Raw genomic sequence first — 13263 nt, 5'->3', positions numbered from 1 at the left:
TAGATACAAGGTGTGTGTTGGAACTTGCTCTCAGTTGCAAGGGGATCCAACAAGGGTGAACAGTGATGACAACAGGGCACTCGCGCTAGATGGCAAAAGCTCTGTTAATCTGGCCTCTCACGGGCACTGTGCAGGGGTATTTATAGGTATCTGAGTGCGCAGCACCTCAAGCTAAGGACGCATGTGCCCTCAGCTACCTAGGTTATCCCTAGAATATTCCCATAAAGCGGGGTTACAGACCGTAATTACAGGAATGCTTTTACAAATTAGGCCCGTAACGCACGGCGGCCACGCGGGGCCCGTTACAATGGGCCGGATTGCACGTGGGCCTCCGAGCTGAACGAGGCCGCACCGTGGGATGCCCTTCGCCGCCAGTCTTCGTCTGGTGCGGAAGAAGCGAAGGGTGTCCCCGCCTGTTTTGTTTCTGTTAGCTCAGCTGCTGCAGCGAAGGCTTCGAGCGAAGGGTGGCGCCTTTGCCTTCGCCCCAACATTTGCCCTCCGAGGGACCAGTTCGACAAAGTCACCTGGTGCCGAAGACGTCGTTAGATGGCGGAGACGCTGCCCTCGCTCGAAGTGGTTCCGCGGGGGTTTTTGATATGACCGTTGATTGACGGCGTACTGTTGGATTGCGGGTTTCCCGAAGCGCCGCGCCCTGTTGGATTGCGGGTTTCCCGAAGAGCCGCGCCCTGTCTATAAAAGGGGGCGGGGGTCGGCGCCTTTTGAACTTCACCTTCCGCGCTCCGCGAAAACCCTAGCCGCCCTTTCCGCCGTCTTGCTGCTCGTCTGCCCGCCGTGCGCTTGTTCGCTGGAGATCTGGCTCGAGTGAAGCAGACCGCCCGCCGCCGCCGACGGTACGTAGCGATGCTGTCCTCGTCTTCTTCCGCTGCTGCTACACCGCCGGCCGTTCCCTCGCCGCCGACCGCCGCCTCGTCTGAGGAGACGCTGAGTAGTTTAATGGCGGAGGAGTTGCGCGCCGGCGATTCTGTTGATTTTGGCGTATCGCGGATGTCGTCGGCCCGCGTGCAAGATATGCAGCGGTTGGGTTACTTCGGCGGCAGAGTTGGTCGAGTCCCGGGGACGGAGGAAGTCCCCGAGACAGAGGGCGAGTTGGTCGTTTTCGAGGCGTTCTTCGCCGCCGGACTCCGCTTGCCTGCGCACCGATTTGTTGGCGAAGTCCTGCGCAGGTTCAACGTTCAAATACATCAGCTGACGCCGAATGCCATAGTGGCTCTGTCGAAGTATGTCTAGGCGACGACTTCATACGGCGGACAGCCATCGGTGGAAGTTTTTGCGAAGTATTATTGTTTGCATTGGCAGAAGAGGATGATTGGAGGCGAAGTTGCTCAGTTTGGATCCTGCACATTCACGCCGAAGACCGGCAAAACCACGATGCAGGTAGTCGAGTTGGTTCCTTGCGCCCATAACAAGTGGGGCAACTGGAATGAATTTTGGTTTTACGTCGCTGAGGGTACCGTCGAAGGCCATGAGGGACTCCCCGTGTCCGCGATGTGTTCTCATTTTTACTCAGCGTACCCGCCCTTTGAAGTGGCGGAGGGGGATGAGGACGAAGGGGCTCTTCGGTGCGCCGCCGGCCTGAGCAGTGGGCGCGACTTGGTTGAAGAATTTGTGGCGTACGGGGTGTGGCCATTGGCGCATGGCTGGGCGTTGGGCGAAGTATGCCCTCGCCAGATGTCTTTTCATGGTGGAAGGGTGGTGCGGAGTCCCGCCTTCGCCCTGAATCTGCAAAACCGCGATCCGGCCGCCGTTGTGCGTGAGGCGGAGGATGGGGCGGTGCGGCTTGTTGGACGCTACGTGCCGAGGACAGAGGGTCAGCGCAGCTGGGATATCCGTGGGTCGAATGACCGCTTGAACAGGGTTTTTGAATTAAATCAATTGCCATATGACGGCTACCCTGGTCAAGACGATGTGGACCGCCGTGGGAAGAAACCGGTGGTGGAGACCGAAGACGACCCTGCGCCGGCGGCCGCCCCATCCTCTAAAAAGAGAAAATTAGGTACTGCTAAGGGAGGACTTGGGGTTTCTGATCGTTTTGCTAGAGAGTTGATGAGGATGTGCGCGGCCCCGGGGGAAAGGATGTCTTCGCCCGAGCTCCGGGAGTCTTCGGCTCGGATGGTGAGGGTTACCAGGGGTTGCTGGCCTAGGAATGTTCCTGTCCCCCGCGCGGCTGGCGAGGACTTTTTTACATCTCGCATGGTTCGTGAATGGAGGGTATTTCCTTACGGACGGAATATTGCTGCTGTTGTGTCAGCAGTGATGGACAAGGATCGCCAGGGAGCTGCACAGAAGCGCCAGGCGGCTGTCAGGCTCGTTGAAGCCAGGCCGAAGAGGCAGCGGGGGGCTGCGAAGGCTATGGCCTCCGGCGGAGGCCGGCCACCGCTGGCGGCGAAGTCGGGCGTCCCTGCATCTAGCAAGGCGCCGGAGGCAACGGCAGGCGCCGGAGGCTCGAAGTCAGCGAAGGCGGTGCCGCCGTCCAGCGTAGTGGCGGAGGTCGCGAAGGCGGCCCGAGCGTTGCCGTTGGCGGGCAAACGTGTCGCCGACTTCGTCACCGATATTAGTGTGGACGACTATCTCGGTGGTAAGTCGTTGGCTTTTGGCTTTATTTTTTTTAATCGGTTCGTTGGTACGTTGCAGGGTTGGACGAAGGCCAACTTGCTATGGTTGCGCCTTGCGCGGCGACCACGACGGCTGCCGCAGTGCCGAAGGCGAAGGGCAGGGCTCTTAGCGCCGGAGGCGAGGCGTCGGCCCTCGCGGTTGTCATAGATGAGGCGGGCGCTGCGTCCCGCCGGCTGACGGAGGTGACGGAGGCGCTACGTCAGGTCCGCTGAGTTGGACTTCGTCCCCTTTTTTTGGCTTGCTGGGGCCGCGGTCTTACGATTGCTCTGCAGGTGGCTGACTTCGCCAGCCGCACTGCGTCGGGGGCCCTCACGGCAGCTGTGGCTGCCGAAGTCGAAAGACTTCGGACACAACATGCTAACGCCGTCCGCGAAAAATCGGCCGCCGACAGCAAGTGTCGCAAGCTTGCGGACAAGGTGGCCACACTGGAGGACGAGAAGGCCGCCCTCCGGCGCCAGCTGGCGGGGGAAAGGAGGGAGACCAACGAGGCCCTTGTCAAGGCGCAGGCTGCGCAGGCGGAGGCCAACCTGGCATGGGCGGAGGGCAATCTTGCCAGGGAGCGCGCCGAGCAGCTGCAGGAGCGGCTCACCGCCCTGGAGAGCCGCGTGAAGGGGGCCGAGGCCGCGGCACGAGCGGAGGCAGAGCGGACGCGCTAACTGCTTGTAGATACATACCGTGGCCTGGGCGCGGGGACCGGTGAATTCGAAGTGCCGGACCGAGAGCCCGGACTTCGGTGCCTGGAGTGGGTGCAGGAGGAGTTGCAGGCGCTCCCCACTGTCGTGGAGGGGTTTATGGCGTATGCCTCCCTGGTCACCTGCGAGGGGGCGATGAACGCGCTCTCCCGCGAAGGGTGCCGGCACTTCGAGGTCTTCGACCAAGTCGAAGAAGATTTTGAGCAAGATATCTTCAAGGTTGAGGACCCCGTAGTGAAGGAATCCGCCAGAGCTATCTTCGACCGGCTATGGGGTCCACACGGTCGCGAGGTGGTCAGGGAGCGCGCCGAGACGGCGAGGGCTCAGGTAACGTTTTCGCTTGTTTGGTATTTGTTGGACGTGGGCTGTGTGTGTGTGTTTGATGAATTTTGTGTGTTTTGGCTTAGGCGGCGCGTGGCGAGAGGGTCGACGACTTCGGGGCGCTGAACAGCATGCTGACTGACCCGGAGTCGACCCCGGCGGAGGCCGTGTCTGGGGTCGCCCTGGAGCCGACCCCGGACACTGCAGGGGGCGCGTCAGGTGCCCCCGCATCCGCTGCGGCCGGCGAAGACCCGCCCCAGAGGTCGCCGAAGGCGCGCCTGATGCTTCTGCAGCTGTTGCGCCGAGTGCTGAGGATCCCGCAGCGGTAGCGGCGGAGATAACAGCGGAAGCAACGGCGGAGCCAACAGCGGAGGCTCCCGCAACGTCAGGGCCGTCGCAGGTGGCGTAGTGGGTGTAGAGGGTTGGGGAAATTTGTACATGTTACTGAATTTTGGTTGCTGCGCAGGTTCAAGATTTTGGGCCTGCGCACACAACCGCTACTACTAAATTTTTGGCGGCTTCGACCGCGCAAGATGGTAATGAATGTGGTGGGTCTGCATCTGAGTTTTTTGATTATGCTGACTCTGGGAGCTCGATTGAGTGGACTGAGGAGTCGTCGGAGGACTTGGACTACTTCGCGGCCTTGGATGTGGTTGCGGCGGAGGCTTCGCCGCACGCCGCGAACGCAGGAGATGTGCCAGGTCCTAGCACCGGGCGACGGCGACGAAGGGCAGTTGCGAAACGTAGAGTTAGTGAGGCGGAGGGGGCTCGGCTTCGTGTGAGTGGGGCTGGCCGGCAGGAACTGTTGTCTTTGTCGGCCGCCGAGAATATAGGTGAAGGGGAACTGCGAAGTCTTTTTGCGGGTGAGGAGCTTAGGATAATGTTATTTAATTATAGGGAGATGGGAATTATTCCTAAGGTTGAGCCGATGTAGAGTGTGGTGCCCTCGCTTGTATATGTAGAGGCTTGTATGATGAAATTGTGTGCCCTCGCTTGCATATGTGTGCGAAGGCGTTGTGTACTTTGTCTGGTTTGTTTTGTTGTGCTGTGTTGGTGTGATTAAAGTTGGTCTTGGCGTGGACGGTTTGATGTTGTCGTTTCTGCCTTAGTTGTGCTAGTCCGGTTGTACCCTTAGGTGTCTTCTGCACGGACAGTCTTCGCGATAGACTTCGATTTTTTCGCACTTGTTGTGCTAATCCGACTGCACCCTTAGGCGACTTCTGCGCGGATAGTCTTCGCGATAGACTTCGATTTTTTCGCACTTGTTGTGCTAATCCGGCTGCACCCTTAGGCGACTTCTGCGCGGATAGTCTTTGCGATAGACTTCGATTTTTTCGCACTTGTGCTAATCCGGCTGCACCCTTGGGCGACTTCTGCGCGGATAGTCTTCGCGATAGACTTCGATTTTTTCGCACTTGTTGTGCTAATCCGGCTGCACCCTTAGGCGACTTCTGCGCGGATAGTCTTTGCGATAGACTTCGATTTTTTCGCACTTGTGCTAATCCGGCTGCACCCTTGGGCGACTTCTGCGCGGATAGTCTTCGCGATAGACTTCGATTTTTTCGCACTTGTTGTGCTAATCCGGCTGCACCCTTGGGCGACTTCTGCGCGGATTTGTCGCACGCGAGGGTGGCTAGCGCTTAGCCTCGCGGTGACCTCGTGTTGGTCGAATGTCGAAGACCGTCGTCGCGGTCTTTTTCGACGCATGTCTTTGCGGGGGATTTTTCACGCATATATTACATGGCTCCGCCTCATTAAAAACCTCACCCCCCGGGAGGAAAAGAGTGCGGGCCGGTACAAGATTGTTTTTGCGAATTACAAGGGCGAAGACAGCCCTGAGGAATCAAACAAAAAATTTGCGGAGGTTGTCGATGTTCCAGGAGTGCTCCAGGTCCTCGCCGTTTGGCGTTGTGAGCCTGTAAGCGTTGGGGGAAGCTTTTGTCTTGACAATGAAGGGGCCCTCCCACCTGGGCTCCAGCTTGCCCTTGGACTCCGTCCGAGCTGTTCGAACGAGTACGAGGTCCCCCTCGCTGAACTCCCTCGGGATGACTGAGTGGTCGCGCCATGCTTTGGTCTGGGCTTGGTATTTGTTCAGGGCCTGTAGGGCGAAGACTCGGTCTCCGTCGATGAGATCCTTTGAAGTTGGCTCGTCCATATCAGGGACGGCTGACGGAACTGTTCGCGGGGACCCGTGCTTTATTTCTTGCGGGGTCATGGCCTCCGATCCGTATAGAAGGCGGAAGGGAGTAAACCCGGTCGCCCTGCACTCAGTCGTGTTTAGTGCCCAGACTGCCTCAGGTAACAAATCGGGCCATCTGCCCTTTTTTCATCAAGGAGCATCTTCTTGATAGCTGTGAAGATTTTCCCGTTGGCGCGCTCCACGACCCCGTTGGACTGCGGATGATAGGCTGAGGCGAAGGCAAGCTTGGTGCCAATGGAGAAACAAAAATCCTTGAAGTCTTGGTTGTCAAACTGCTTGCCGTTGTCGACTGTTAGTTCGGACGGTACTCCGAAGCGGCAAACGATGTTCTGCCAGAAGAATTTTTGGGCAGTCTTTGATGTTATTGTAGAAACAGCCCGCGCCTCGATCCATTTGGTGAAGTACTCGACCGCGACGAAGGCGAACTTAAGGTTCCCGTGAGCGGTGGGCAGGGGTCCGACAATGTCGAGACCCCAGCGCTGGAGAGGCCATGTATGGGCGATCAGCTTTGTATACTGCGAGGGGCCGCCTGACCGAGGAGAAAACTTCTGGCAGGCTTCGCAGGACCGTGTGACCCGATTTGCGGCGCAAATCATTGCGGGCCAGTAAAAGCCCTGGCGGATCACCTTAGCAGCTAGGGCCCTCGGCCCTGCGTGTGAGCCGCACGTGCCACTGTGGACTTCACGTAGAATCTGCATGCCCTCGGCTTCGGTGACGCACTTAAGCATTGGCTGACTGACCCCTTTTTTGTAGAGTTGGCCTTCAATCAGTGCGAAGTCTCAGCTTCGATGTCTGAGACGCTTGGCCTCACTGATGTCGGCTGGATGATAATACCCCTGCAGGAACAGGGTTATGGGTGCCCGCCAGTCTTCGGTCATGATAAGGTTGACTGTGCGGTGGCCCTCGCTGTCATTGGTTATTTGGAGCCCTTCAGGGCTTCGGACTGCTGGCGTGCCGATGACATGAAAGAACACGTCGGAGGGCAGAGTTTCGCCCCTGGCGGCGGCCTTGGCCAATGCGTCGGCCTCCTCATTCTTGGCCCGATCCACATGCTGCAAGGTGAACCCCTTGAACTGCCTCTCGAGACTTCGGATGGCCGCGAGGTACTGCATGAGCGCGGGGTCCTTGGCTGCATAGTCTTTCTCGACTTGGCCGGCAACTACCTTGTAGTCTGTTTTGATGATGCAGGTGGTGACTCCGAGGGCCCTTATCTTGCGGAGGCCGAGGATGACTGCTTCGTATTCTGCTATATTATTTGTGCATCTGTCGGATTCCAGATTGAAGCTGAGTCGTGCTGCATATCTGTGTTTGACCCCGACTGGTGAGGTGATGACTGCAGCGACGCCTGCCCCCGCGTGGCACCATGCGCCGTCGCAATGGATCGTCCAAGTCTTCTCTACGGACGGATCTGGCTGTGTTGTTGGCCCAGTCCAGTCGACGACGAAGTCTGCCAGGACTTGGGACTTGATAGCTGTCCTGGGCTCGAAGCAGATGTGGTAGCCGGAGAGTTCGGCCGCCCACTTGGCAATCCTCACCGATGCCTCCGGGTTTCTGAATAATTCGTCGAGCCCCCTGTTTGAGGTGACTCGGACCTTGAATGCTTCGAAGTAATGGCGCAGTTTGCGCGACGACATGACGACTGCGTAGGCGATCTTCTCCAACTCTGTCATGTTGCACTTGGACGGTGTCAGCACTTCGGAGACATAATACACGGGGCACTGCCGGACCACGCCCTCGACAGTCTGCTCCTGCACTAGTGCCGCGCTGACCGCATGTGGCGAAGCCGCGACGTAGAGCAGCAGGGGGAGCGACGGGTCGGGGCTGGTAAGGACGGCCAACTCTGTTAGGTACTGTTTTAATGAGGCGAAGGCCGCCGCCTGCTCTGGTCCCCAGGCGAAGTCTTTTGCACCACGGAGTGTCTTGAGGAAGGGGAGACTTCGCTCAGCGGACCTGGAGATGAATCTGTTGAGAGCGGCCAATCTGCCTGTCAGGCGCTGGACGTCCCTGACGGACTGCGGAGGCGTCATGTCCAAGATGGCCTGAATCTTGGTTGGGTTGGCCTCGATGCCGCGGTGCGATACCAGGTAGCCCAATATTTTGCCTTGGCGAACGCCGAAGACGCACTTTTCCGGGTTTAGGCGGAGTTGTGCGTCTCGCATGTTCGCGAATGTTTCGGCGAGGTCGGCGAGGTGGTCCTCCTTGCTCTTGCTGGCGACGACAATGTCGTCTACATATGTGAATATGTTTCTGCCAACCTGCCCTTCGAGCACTGTTTTGGTAAGCCTGGAGAAGGTGGACCCGGCATTCTTGAGTCCCTCCGGCATTCTGATGAAGCAATATGTGCCGAAGGGTGTTATAAAGCTGGTGCTAGCCTTGTCTTCTTCTTTCATGTATATCTGGTGGTAACCGGAGAAGCAATCGAGGAGGGACATGACCTCGCATCCGGCCGCGCTATCGACTATTTTGTTGATCCGCGGCAACGGGAAATTGTCCTTTGGGAAGGCTTTATTGAGACTGGTGAAGTCGATGCACATTCGCCACTTCCCGCTCTTTTTCTGCACCATCACGACATTGGAGAGCCATGTGGGGTAAGCACCGGCTCGATGAATTTGGCCTCCAGGAGGCGGTGCACCTCTGCCTTGGCGGCCTTCGTCTTTTCGTCGGACATCTTGCGAAGCCGCTGCTTTTTCGGCCGTACCGAAGGGTCGATTCCCAGACTGTGCTCAATTATTGAACGGCTGACCCCGACCAGATCAAGGGCCGACCAGGCGAAGACATCTTTGTTCTTGGACAGGCAGCAGAGGAGCTTTTCTTCTTCATGCGAAGTAAGGTCTTCGCTGATAATGACTGTCTGCCTGGGCGTGGCCTGGTCGAGGGGGACAGTCTTGGTCCCGTCGTGGCTCTGCAGCTGCGCCTTGTCGTGTTTCTTATTGGTTGGGCTGGCAGGCGCGGGGACCTCGCGTTGGGTCGTGAGGCAGTGCACGTTTCTTTGACCGGGCACGAAGTCCCACTCTATGTTACGCGCAGTCTGTTGATTGCCGAAGACTGTGATGACGCCTAACGGACCTGGTATCTTCATACATAGGTACAGTCCGTGAATGGCTACTTCGAACTTATTGATGGAGCCCCGGCCCATGATGGCGTTGTAAGGATATACCATGTCCACAATGTCAAAGGTTATTTGCTCGCTTCGGGCATTGGGTGCTACACCGAAGGAGAGAGGCAGCTCTATTTTGCCGACGGGGAAGGTGCCCTTGCCGCCGAAGCCATACAACGGGTTGTCCGAAGGCTTAAGCAGGTTGTGGCTTATGCCCATGCAATCGAAGGCGTGGAGGAAGATGATGTCCGCCTGACTGCCGTTGTCAACGAGGACCTTGTGCAGGTCCCAGCCTGCTACGCTGCAATTGATAACCATGGCGTCGCAGTGGGGGGCGCTGCGCAAGTCGACGTCCCGTGCGTCGAAGGTTAGCGGTATGTGGGACCACTTTGTCTGCACGACTGGGCCCGTGACGGCGACATGGTTGATGCTGCGGTAGTGGTCCCGCTTCTGCCGCTTGGTGTCGAAGTCGGTGCTGGACCCCCCAGTTATCATGTGGATGACTCCTCGATATGGTTGATCGGCGAAGTCTTCCTGCTTTGGGGCATGGGGGATGTTTTGATGTTGCTGGTGTGGTGGTGGGGGTGGAGGAGGTACGATTTGTACTTCCTGATGGTGTTGGTAAGCGTGGTGCGGTGGATGCGGGGCGGGAGCGTGGATATATGGTGGAGGGGGTTGCTGGTAATTGTGCGCGACAATTCTGGGGTTGTCGGCTGGCTGCGCCCGTGCCATTCTGTCTCTGGTAGCCTTCGTTTCGGGGTAGTCTTTGGTTTGGTGGGCGCAATCTTCGCCATGGAAGAGGCAGTAGAATCGGCGCGGCGGCTGCGCACGCCCTCGGCCCCTGCCACGAGTGCCATTTCCGCGGCCCTGGGGGGATATTCCTGGCGACGAGGGGGGTCGGCAGCGGGGTGCTGATTGGCGATGTTGTGCACTTGCTGCTGATTGCGGCCGTCTCAACCGGAGTCTGGCTGCGGAGTCCTTGTCCACGTGCGGCTGGACTGTGGAGCATCTTTTGGCTTCCTTTGGGACTCAATCTTGTGCTGGTGGAGCTCTTCGGATCTGGCGTACTTTTCAAACAGCTGATATAATTCTTGGAGGTTCTTTGGCGGGTCTCTGATGCAGTGGCTGTAAAGGACGCCGGCGCGAAGGCCACTGATAGCATAGTGGATGGCAATCTGGTCATCGACTGAGGGCAGCTGTGACTTGAGTGTTAGAAATTTGCGGTAGTACTCCCTCATGGTCTCCTTTTCTAGCTGCTTGCAGAGCGAAAGTTCGGCCAGGGCGTCGGTATCTGGGCGGTACCCTTGGAAGTTGAGCAGGAACTTGTCCCGGAGACTTCTCCAGGAATCAATGGACAGCGGAGGCAACCTGGTGAACCAGGTGAGTGTGGGGCCCTCGAGGGCGATGATGAAAGACTTCGCCATTGTGGCGTCGTCCCCCCCGGACGATGCAACGGCGACCTGATAACTCATTATGTATTGAGCCGGGTCGGTGCTGCCGTTGTACTTGGGATAGGTCCCTGCCCGGAAGTTAGCCGGCCACGGCGTCACTTGCAGGTGTGGTGCTAGGGGACTTCGCTCATCGAGATAGTTGACCCCTTGGAATGGCGCGGCGTGCGGGAAGGTGTGGTCGCGTTGGGGGAAACGCGGGTCCTCCGGTTGCGCGCGGTGTTGCATGGGTGGCCCATGGTGCAGGCCGGGGAGGCCTTTGCGCGTGTCTTCGAGTTGTGCGCGCTGCTGGAGGGACGACTCGTGCTGCAGGCCGAGGTGGCCTTCGCGCTGCATCAGCGCAATCTCCCGCTCGAGTTCCTGGGCCTTGTGCTCCTCGTCGCGTATCATTTGCCGCACTTTGGCTAGTGCGGACACACGCTGGCGCTTGGCCTCCAGTATCTCCTTCTGCCTCTGGAGATTGCGGTTCTTGAGGCGTAGGGCGCGCAGCTGTAGCTGTTCTTCTGCTGAGACGCCGAGGATTTCACCGTCCTCGGCGAGGTCCGCGCCCTCCGGTGGTGCGAAGCCTGAGGGTGGCTGCGGTTGTCCCTCTGGGTCGCAAGTGCGGAGGGTGTCGTCTTCGCATGCGCCAGGGACATCGTCTTCAGTGGCCTCTTGGTGGGTGGATTGGGTGAGGGCGAGGGCCTTGCCCTTTCTTGCGGCGAGCAGTGCTGCCTTCGCAGCCTCGTTAGCCTTCGGGTTAGCTCTCTTGGGTGCCATCGCGGGTGGTTTTCTCGTAGCACGAACGGTGGGCGCCAAATGTTGGAACTTGCTCTCAGTTGCAAGGGGATCCAACAAGGGTGAACAGTGATGACAACAGGGCACTCACGCTAGATGGCAAAAGCTCTGTTAATCTGGCCTCTCACGGGCACTGTGCAGGGGTATTTATAGGTATCTGAGTGCGCAGCACCTCAAGCTAAGGACGCATGTGCCCTCAGCTACCTAGGTTATCCCTAGAATATTCCCATAAAGCGGGGTTACAGACCGTAATTACAGGAATGCTTTTACAAATTAGGCCCGTAACGCACGGCGGCCACGCGGGGCCCGTTACAATGGGCCGGATTGCACGTGGGCCTCCGAGCTGAACGAGGCCGCACCGTGGGATGCCCTTCGCCGCCAGTCTTCGTCTGGTGCGGAAGAAGCGAAGGGTGTCCCCGCCTGTTTTGTTTCTGTTAGCTCAGCTGCTGCAGCGAAGGCTTCGAGCGAAGGGTGGCGCCTTTGCCTTCGCCCCAACAGTGTGACGGAACCTCCCAAGTCATTAGGCCCACCTACAGTGTCCTTGTCCAACGGACCTCAGACAACCCTGCAGATGCATCTGAATCACTTGACAAGTTTGGTATATGCTTTTCTTACCTTTTCCAAGAGCGTTTCGCCCGTCACGCAGACATTACAAGCATCGGAGATACGAAAATGCAGAAGCAGTTACATAAACTTACCTTTATTTAAAAGTAAGATAGAGTTAAATATTTACAGACCAGAATATAATATACGAGTGCAGAGTATTTATTATTACAAACCATGGGAGGCAAAAACCCCTCCCGATAAGTTCAAACAAAAGTTTTATGGAGGATCCTCTCCTCCCGCAGCTTCACTCCTGGTGCTCTTCCTTTGGTACCACCTTAGAACAGAAGCAACAAAAGTTGGTTGCTTCCTCACCTAAAAACAACATGGGACAAAGCCCTGAGTATGGAATTACTCAGCAAGTCTTACCCGACTAAAGAAAAGACTCTCAAGGGTATGCTGGCTTTCAGGGAGTCAAGGTAAGGCTTAACAATAGTCAATGACTCTGTTTGCAGAAATGCTTACTAAGAGTGGATCCTTAAAAATCCAATTTTATTTGTCCGGTTAAGTAAAATTACCTATAACTAGAGTTCATTCTACCCTAGTTCAATCACTTGACCTGCACTAGCCAACTTCTTAACAACCCTTTATCTTTACTGGAGTTCTACGTATAGGGCAGTGACCAAGTCTTCATAACAGTGAAGGTACGGTGATCTGAATCGATTATACTCAGCTGAGGATCTCCAATCACATGACATATGTAGCACTTAACCCTTGCATATGTCAACTCGTCACTGGGGTTCTTAAGACCAGATCAGGTTCATGCCAACCGAGAGCACAGATACACCACCGTCCAGCCTCTTGCCATGGAGGGTACACACTACTCTCGCCATCTCTCCACTCCCATTGCGTGGTATCTTATTCTGGTATTAGTCTGCCCAAGGCAAAGCTTACCCATGACGAGGCATGGGACCAGTTAAAGGGTCCTCGGTCAGCAAGCCTACATCGAGACGGTCCTTAAACGACTCAGACGGAGACACTACATCGAGACTCTCTTCTCGTGCAAGTCACCTGCCCGGTCTCAGCTTAATCATTTCAAACCCCAAAGTTTGGTACCTGGCAGAGGTACATCTTTTCCGATGTTGAACCCATCATGGCCATGATGGATCCACCATCAAGTTTTATTTTCAAAAACATCCCTCCCACTTTGTAACATCATATTTGAGAAAACAAAACATTTTGTTTTGCTAAAGCAGGACTAAGCATAAGAAAACTTTTTGTAAAACAGGGATTAGGAATAATCCAAGGAAGGAAATGCAGCAAGAGTTGAGCACACAACTCCTATCACCTAATGCATCAAGTAAGTGAGAAAGAGTTTAAAAGGAGCAAGGGGGTGGCAAATGCATTGGGGCTTGCCTTGTGTTACTGGTGAGTCAGGCTCAGTTCCACAGATGTCAAAATAGAAATAGCTGTCTGCCTGATGTTCCTCAGGTGGTGGTGGAGGAGTCTTCTCTTCTTCTACTTCTTCTTCGTTTTCTAAATATAACCATA

Source organism: Zea mays, chromosome 8 (assembly GCF_902167145.1).
Source record: "Zea mays cultivar B73 chromosome 8, Zm-B73-REFERENCE-NAM-5.0, whole genome shotgun sequence".
Taxonomy (NCBI): domain Eukaryota; kingdom Viridiplantae; phylum Streptophyta; class Magnoliopsida; order Poales; family Poaceae; genus Zea; species Zea mays.
The sequence above is the reverse complement of the archived record's forward strand: the minus strand, read 5'-3'. Positions refer to the sequence as shown.